The following is an 8,724-nucleotide window of genomic DNA, read 5'->3' as shown; positions in this document are numbered from 1 at the left end:
GGTCCATCTTATAATTTCTAGCAGAAGTATCTGAACATGCCACTGCCTAAATATTCTGATTCACTAGAGCTAGGATGTAACTTAGAATATGTGTTTTAAAAATATTTTCCCAATTATGTCTAATATTGAGCCAAGTTTATGAGCTACTGGATTTTTAGGTGATAACCTCTGTGAGTATTCCTTCAACATGCTGCCTCTCTACAGAGATAATAAAAAATCTAGAAATAGTATATTTTCAAGCTTCTTGGAAACCACATATATAAAATGTAAGTGGGAATATACATGCAATTGTAGAAATTATTTTTAAAAATGATCCTTTCTGCTCAGACAAGTGTATACTCTATTCTAAATATATGCTTTCTCTTTAGTATATTGTTGTTACATAGATGCATACCCAGAAACTGAAAATCAGCTATTAAGAAAAGTTTTAAGTGTTCTTAATTCTACCCTGTTTTAGAAATTAGAAGAATTAAAATTCAATAAAACATATTTGTTTTCTGATATTTCTGTAAAATGATTTTTTTGTTAATCTTTACCTGAGGATAATTTTCCATTGATTTTTAGAGAGAGTGGAAGGAAGGGGGAGAGACAGAAAGAGAGAAAAATCGATGTAAGAGAGGGGCACATAGATTGGTTGCCTCCCACATGCACCCTGACCAGGGCTGGGGAGCGAGCCTGCAACCAAGGTATGTGCCCTTGACTGGAATTGAACCCAGGACTCTTTAGTCTACAGGCCAATGCTCTATCCACTGAGCCAAACCAGCTAAGGCTTAAAATGATTTTGATCCAATATTTGAGCATCTCCTGTAATTTTCAGCAATCTCAGTTAAACTCACATATAATTCATATTATCAAATAAAATATAACACTTGAAGGGTATGCATATGTCATATACCAGTCTCATGGAAACAAGATTTTGCTACTGTTGCTATTTGTTTTAAGGGTAATTTTTTCCTGTGTTTCAAAATATCTCATGCACTGTAATGAGAAAGGCAGTGGGGTTTAGCAAAATAGGCTATGATCCAAGGGTCCTCAAACTACGGCCCGTGGGCCACATGCAAATACAAATATTGTATTTGTTCCCATTTTGTTTTTTTACTTCAAAATAAGATATGCGCAGTGTGCATAGGAATTTGTTCATAGTTTTTTGGTTTTTTTTTAAAAACTATAGTCTGGCCCTCCAGCGGTCTGAGGGACAGTGAACTGGCCCCCTGTTTAAAAGGTTGGAGGCCCCCTGCCAGTGTGATCAATGGGGATAAATCCGCTGGCCTGAGTACATGAACCTGCACTGAAGCCAGTTCAGCTCTGACAGCTGGACTTCACTAGATGCTTTTAGGGGACTGTAATTCCTAAAATTACTTTTCCTTATTACCATTTTGAGACACTGCCCAGGGAAATGGCCAAGATCTGTGCTTTTATGACACATGGCTGGATTCAGTGATTTATTCGTTAGCTTTGATTTCTAATCTATTAAAAAGGTTCATCTCTGAAAAGTTTGAGCTTTCCTAGTGTGTAGCTTTTGTAACCTTTGAGGGACCTGCCATATGACTGGACTGCACAACACTGGCTGCAAGGCACATCCTTGAATAGCTCAAAAATGAACAACAACAAAAACAGCAACAGAAAACAAGCGAACTAAAAAAATTAAAATACATATGGTTCTATAGTCTTTCTTTTGGATAAGAGGAAGGCTGTTTTTTTTTTGTTTGTTTGTTTGTTTGTTTTTTACATCTAGGAACAAATCAGATAAAGATCCCTTTCTCCCTAATTTCCACATACAATCTTTCCCCTTCCATCTTAATACCAAATGCCAGCCTGCTGACACTGATCTCCTAAATTTCCTCCCTTAAATTCTTAATCTGGTGTTATGGTGCCTCAAACAGATCCACATAATAAAGGATTACCCAGATTCCCCAACTTGAGAAACAGTGAAACATATTCACACCCAGACCACATCTAGTCAGAATGTGTTCATCAGATGTGGATACTGCAGAATTATTGATGCTCACATTTTCCACTGGGGCAGATATTATTTGAATGTGTTCAGATTCTTAATTTCACCATAAGAAACCTTAGCCATTGGCCTCCTGGAGTTAATTTACTATGTGTATTATATTCATCATTATCCATCCAGGATAATATGATTGACCTGTTGCAAGTGTTTGGATGGACTGACTGGCAAGTTTAGAAATTGCCTTTTTTATTTTCTATTGGCAAAAGTAGCCTACAGGCTCACAAAGCCAGAGACTAAATGACTAAATAGGATTTCAGAAATGAAGCTTTTTTTAAATTATTTTTTACTCTTTATTGATTAAGGTATTACATATGTGTCCTTATCCCCTCATTGTCCCCCCCTCCATGCCCTCACCCCCTGGTGTCTGTGTCCATTGGTTAGGCTTATAGGCATGCATACAAGTCATTTGGTTGCTCTCTCCCCTTTACCCCTGCTCTCCCCTTCCTTCCCTCTGAGGTTTGATGATCTTATCGATGCTTCTCTGTCTCTGGATCTGTTTTTGTTCATCAGTTTTATGGCAGAACCAGGTATGTATTTTAATGCCCCCCCCCCCAAAAAAAAAGAAAAGAAATGAAGCTTTGTTAGGCAAACCCAATATAAGACAGTCCCAACACAGGGAAGTAGACATTAGCCTATTTAGAATATTGCCATCCAGTGTCCAAATGAAATATTACAGTTTTGACCTATCACGCCACAAGACCAAATGGATTACCACTTTAACAAAGGTGTACAAAGCCAAGTATCCCCTCCCCCCTAGTATAAAACATTATTCTGTCTATGGTCTACCTTTGTGCTTAGATATGAAGAGAATTTGTTAGTAACTCAACAAAGTGAAGGATCAGGTTATAGAGGAAGTCAGAGATGACTACCTCTAAGTTTCCTAAACTTTCCTGGACATCATTTTCTTCTAATTTTGTAAGTATTAGAGGACACAGAATGCGAAAATACTTCAAGTGCCTGCATATAACAGGTATTTAGCAAATATTAACTTCTTTTCCTTTTGCCAAGTAAAAATATACAGAAATGACTCTAAGAGGTACAAAAACCACTTTCATGCACCTTGTTTTGTATATTAAGAAATGTTTGGGCAAATTTTTAGCTCTTGGATAACTTTAAGCTACTCCACAAAGATGCTGGGCTAATATGTGGAAGTCAACATAATAAACTAATGAACCTCCACAATGATCTGTGTGCCGCTTTTACTAGTTTTAATATTCTTTAATGCCATCATCACTTGCACAGTTTCCCAGGCTGGAAATCATTCAGCGCATCTGCGATTTCTTCCTCCCCCATTGCCAATAGGTCTCTAAATCACGTTAATACTGCTTCCAAAAATATTTCTCACATTTGTTTTCTTCTTTCTAGACCTTTGTCACTACCTATGATTCTTGCATGAATTATTGCAATTGCCTCTTAGTGACCCCCTTGCCTCTCATCTCTCCAATCGAATATCTCCTACAATGAACACTCTAATCACATCTCTACAGAACTAGCCAAGCTCTATTTTTTCTTTCAAACATCATGTAATCTAGTCTAAAAAATTAATGCCCTTTCTCACATTTCTTCTTACCTCAATCCTAGCAATATCTCAGCTTTTTCTGTCTAGTTTTCCCAGGTTTGTCAAAACAAAATACATAGAGTGTATGAGACCTTTCACGACCTGGATGTTGTTGATATCTTCATGTCTCATCATTCACATCCTACTTCAAATATTTTGTTCCACAGGCTGTATCTACTTACAGTTCTTTAACCATCCTCTATCTCTCTAATTCTTTTGTTGTAGATGAATCACCATTGTCTGACTATTTCCTTCTCCTTCTTTAGGGCTTATTTAGGTATCAACTCATCTAGAAAGTTAGATGCTTTTTATTTAGGCTATCAAATAATTGTGTGAAAATGTGTCATATTCTTCATTTCATATAATTCAAATCAGTTTATTACCTATTATTACTACATTATTCTCAGTGCTCAGAAATTCTTAGAAGTTCTCAGAGGCGGGTCAATTTACCAAAAGTCATATCACTGAAAACAAATCTTTGAAAGCCAGTTAGCTTCTTGGTGAGTTAACCAAGTGCAAATTGGCTTAGAATTTAAATTTCTTAAGGGAAAGCCACACGTTTTTAATTTTGGTGTCCCGAATTTGTAGTCTAGTGCCTACAGCAGGCATTCCATAAATGATCCCCCAATATAACTTAATTATTATTCACTGTATATCTCCAAGTGTTGTTAGTTTTAACATCAGTGATTATCTTTTTCCAACAATACCATTTTAGAAATAGAATCAATATTCTGTAGAAATAATAAAGATATTTTATATGTCAAGATGATGATCCTCTATCCTAAAAATATTGAACTAGTTTCCTTATCTGGTTTCTTTTTATTTGACTCCCACCTCAACACATACAATTTGCATTTTCTTTGGCTAAAACATCCCAAAGCCGAGGAGGACATTCTGAGAACTTTCATGTGGTTATCCTTTCCGGGAACAGTGTTCCCTGTCATCCACATGTTTGGCACATCTGCTTCACTGTTGGGTAGGCCACTGGGATGACATTTAGAGACAACAGAATTGTCATTTTCAAAATATGGAAAATTAAGCAAATCAGAGAGTGGAGAAGCAAACATTGAGACATCTTTAAAGAACCATATCAACCATAGGGAAGTTGTTCAGACTACAAGATTGCCCAAGTCTAAAGGTTATCTACACTGTTTATTGTATGTTACAGAGAGATTCAGGTGATATTTTTGTAATAGGTTTTTATTATGACTGCCTTTTAAGACCATAATATGATATTTACTCTTTAGTACCATAATTCATTAAAATCATTTTTAAAACTCTGAAGTGTTTCTTTTAAAGCAGGTCAGATATTTTATATAAGAAATTCTTTAAGCTGTCCAAGAGGAAATTACATAAATGAGTGAGTACTGTACTTCTTCATTTATTCATTATTTTATTATTTCTTTTTGTCAACAAAAAATTCTTGAATATTTATGAGCTGAATTTAGTGCATTAGAAGTTTAAAGATAAAAGTCAAAATTTTTGAAAAGCTCATAGACTTAATAAGGAAAAAGCACCAATTCTGTATAAAGAAGGTAGAATGAAGTAAAACAAAGTTAAGAGACATAAACAATGGTAAAAAAATAAGCCCAGAAGAGAAAAATGATTCATTTCCAACTAAAGAAATCACAGAAGGCCCTTTGGAAGAAATGACAATGGAATTTGAGTTTCAGGACAACTAGAGTTTCAGCAAGTAGAGATGAAAGAAAGCACTGTCTAGACAAAAGATATGCAAAGGCATACAGGTGAGAAAGGGGACTGACTTGGGGATTGGCTTATAGACATCTCAAAGGTGTGCAAAGGTAAAAAGGCATAGAGAAAGATATCTGCAATGAAATTAGAACTTCTGTAGGTAAGACTGAGTCATTTCAGTTATACTTGGGAGGCAAAGGGTTGCTGCAGAGTGTGATGAGTTTGAAGAAGGGAGTAGGGATAATCTTAGATTGATGAATCCAGTAGTGCAGGAATATTCATTTTCTATTGCTGCTGTAGCAAATAACCACACACCGAGTGGCTTAAAACAACACAAATTTATCATCTTATCCTATATTTCTGTGGGTCAGAATTCTGTCTGACACAGATTTCACTAAACTGAAATCAAAGTGTTGGTGGTACTGCATTCCTTTCTGGAGCCAGTAGGGGAGAATGTTTTCTTTGCCTTTTTCAGCAAGAGGCACTGGCATTCTTTGTCTTGTGGCCACCTCCCTCCATCTTCAAAGCCAGCGATGTTACATCCTTCTGATGCTTTTCATTTAGTCACATTGTCCTTGGATAACATGAGGAAGGTTTCCTTGATTTCAAGAATTTGTGAATAATCCATGATGCTTTCCCCATCTCAAGTTCCTTCAACCTTAATCACACCTGCAAAACCTCCTTTTGCTATGTAACAGGTTCTGAGGATTAGGATGTGGACAGTTTTGGAGGCCAGTATTCTGTCTTCTACTATATAGATGGATTGAAACCAGGAAGAAGCTTTTGATCTGGCCTTGGGAAGGGACAGTACAGAATTGAGAGAGGGTAATGACAGTGAGAATGTAAAAAAGGGGTTGAAGAAAAAAACAAACAAGGGGTTGATAAAAGGGGGGAGATCTTATAGGCAATCTTTGAAACTAGTAGAAGTTTCTGGATATTGAAGGATGATATCAACAAGAAGAGAAATGTCTAGAGAAGAACAAGGTTTAGAAAAAAATCAGGAATTCTATTTTGAATTTGTTGAACTTGATGTGCAAGTGAATTATTCAGGCAGAAAAATCCAACAGGCAGTTAGAAACATGCATCTGAATTTTGAGAGACAGATTGAGACAGAAAAATTGCAGTAAAGATATAAGCCCCCGTGTCAAGGGACTATATATATCCCTAGTGATATATCAACTTAGATAAAACATCTTTATATAATGTTCTTTATAAAAATAAAAAACAGATTTCATCTTATCAAATGAATACAATTAATGGAGCAAAATTGGTAGTCCATATCAAATTTAATTTATATTTTCATTTTATATTGTCAGATTTCACACTGAAATGTAAAAATATGACTTGGCATTTAATATTTTCTCCCTACATTTCATTATATTTATACATTTCTTTGGCATTTTAAAATGTGGTTACATTTGTTTCAAAGAAACATTTCGAAATATCAAAGATTGTTTTCTCAGTGTAATTTAAGGGCATTAATGTTTGCTTCTAAAAAATGCTGACAGTTGAGATAGAATCATCTGTATTTGATTTTGGACTTTAGCCACCTTCTTCCTGGCCTTTTGCCTTTGTTGTTCTGCTATTGCTACTGATGTTCCACAAAAGTTACTAGAACATCAGGATATGCTTTATATTGGACAACAGGAAGAATTCTGCAATATTTAATATTGAGTAATAAGAAGAATTCTGCAATACATTTTATTGCAGGGAATTGTTTTAGATATTACATCAGTTAAATTTTAACAGTAATGGATATTGTTATTTCTATTTTTCATATGGGAAAACTGAGGCTCAGAAAAATAAATTGTGATTTGGCTTAAAACAATTAAGCTGGAATGTGAATAAACTGGCACACAGATGCAGGTCTCTTGAGTCCAAAGTCATTACTCTTTATAGTATACTAGAGGCCCAGTGCATGAATTCATGCACAGTGGGATCCCTTGGCCTGGCCAGCTATCGGGGCAATTGGGGACGGTCAAGGGGAGGGACAATGGGAGGTTGGCCGGCCAGAGAGAGGGACCACTGGAGGTTGGCCAGCTGCAGGAGGTTGGCTGTGGGAGTGCACTAACCACCAGGGGGCAGCCCTTGCATTGAGCGTCTGCCCCCTGGTGGTCAGTGAGTATCATAGCTACTGGCCAGTTGTCTGGTTGTAATGGTCACTTAAACTTTTATATATATAGATTAAAGTTGTCTTTCAATCTTAGAAGCACAGTTCATAACTATAAGATAATGTTATTCTTTCCTGCAAAATATGTGAAGAGATATCTCATGAAAAATATATATAAATGGAAAATAAGCATATGAAAAGATGCTCTACATGTCATTAGGAAATTATATATTAAAATAATACCACTAAATATCTACTTAAATGGCTAAAATACAAAACACTGACAACAGCAAATGCTGCAAGGATATAGAGTAAAAGAAACTGTCATTCAATGCTGGTGGTACAGACACTTTGGAAGGCAGTTTGGCAGTGTTTTACAAAGCTAAATAGAATCTTGCTATATGATCCAGCAATTACACTCCTAGGTAATTACCCAAATGAGTTGAAAACCTATGCCCACACAAAAACTTACACACAGATATTTATAGCACTTTTACACTATATATGTTGAAGATGGGTGAACTGATAAACTGTAGTGCATCTGTACAATTATAAACTGTGGTGTATCTGTACAAATAAAGAAATGAGCTACCAAGTCATGAATAGACATGGAGGAAACTTAAATGCATTTTGCTAAGTGAATGAAAGAAAGCAATCTGAAAGGCTGTAGGATTTCAACTATGTGACATTCTGGAAAAGGGAAAACTATAGCGACTGTAAAAATAAAAAATAAATGGCTACTAGAGGTTAAAGGTAGAAAGGGAGGGTGAGTAGGTGGGACACAGGCTATTTAGGGTGTGATATTTAGATGTTTGCTTTGATAATGTCATGGTGGACACAAAACAGTATGCATTTGGCAAACCCCATAGAACTGAAAAACACAAAGAGCGATCCCTAATGAAAAAATAATGACAGAAAACCTCCCTGATATAGGGAAGAAAAACCTCACACAAATCCAAGGAGCTCACAGAGTCACAAACAAAATGAACCCAGAAGACCGATGCCAAGGCACATTATAATTAAATTGGCAAACACCAACAACAAAGCAAGAATCTTAAAAGTGGCCAGAGAGACAGAAAGTTACTTACAAAGAATCCCCCATTAGACTAGCAATGGATTTCTCAACAGAAACCCATCAGGCAAGAAGGGAATGGAATGAAATATACAATGTCATGTAAAGGAAGGGTCTGAATCCAAGAATACTGTACCCAGCAAGGCTATCAATGAAAATTGAGGGTGAAATCAAGACAAAAAAGGACTATGGGAGTTTATTACCAACAAACCAGCAATGCAAGAAATGCTAAAGGGTCTGCTGTAAAAAGAAACAATAGGAAACGAAGAAGGAACACA

Source organism: Myotis davidii, unplaced genomic scaffold, assembly GCF_000327345.1.
Source record: "Myotis davidii unplaced genomic scaffold, ASM32734v1 scaffold449, whole genome shotgun sequence".
NCBI classification, from domain to species: domain Eukaryota; kingdom Metazoa; phylum Chordata; class Mammalia; order Chiroptera; family Vespertilionidae; genus Myotis; species Myotis davidii.
The sequence above is the reverse complement of the archived record's forward strand: the minus strand, read 5'-3'. Positions refer to the sequence as shown.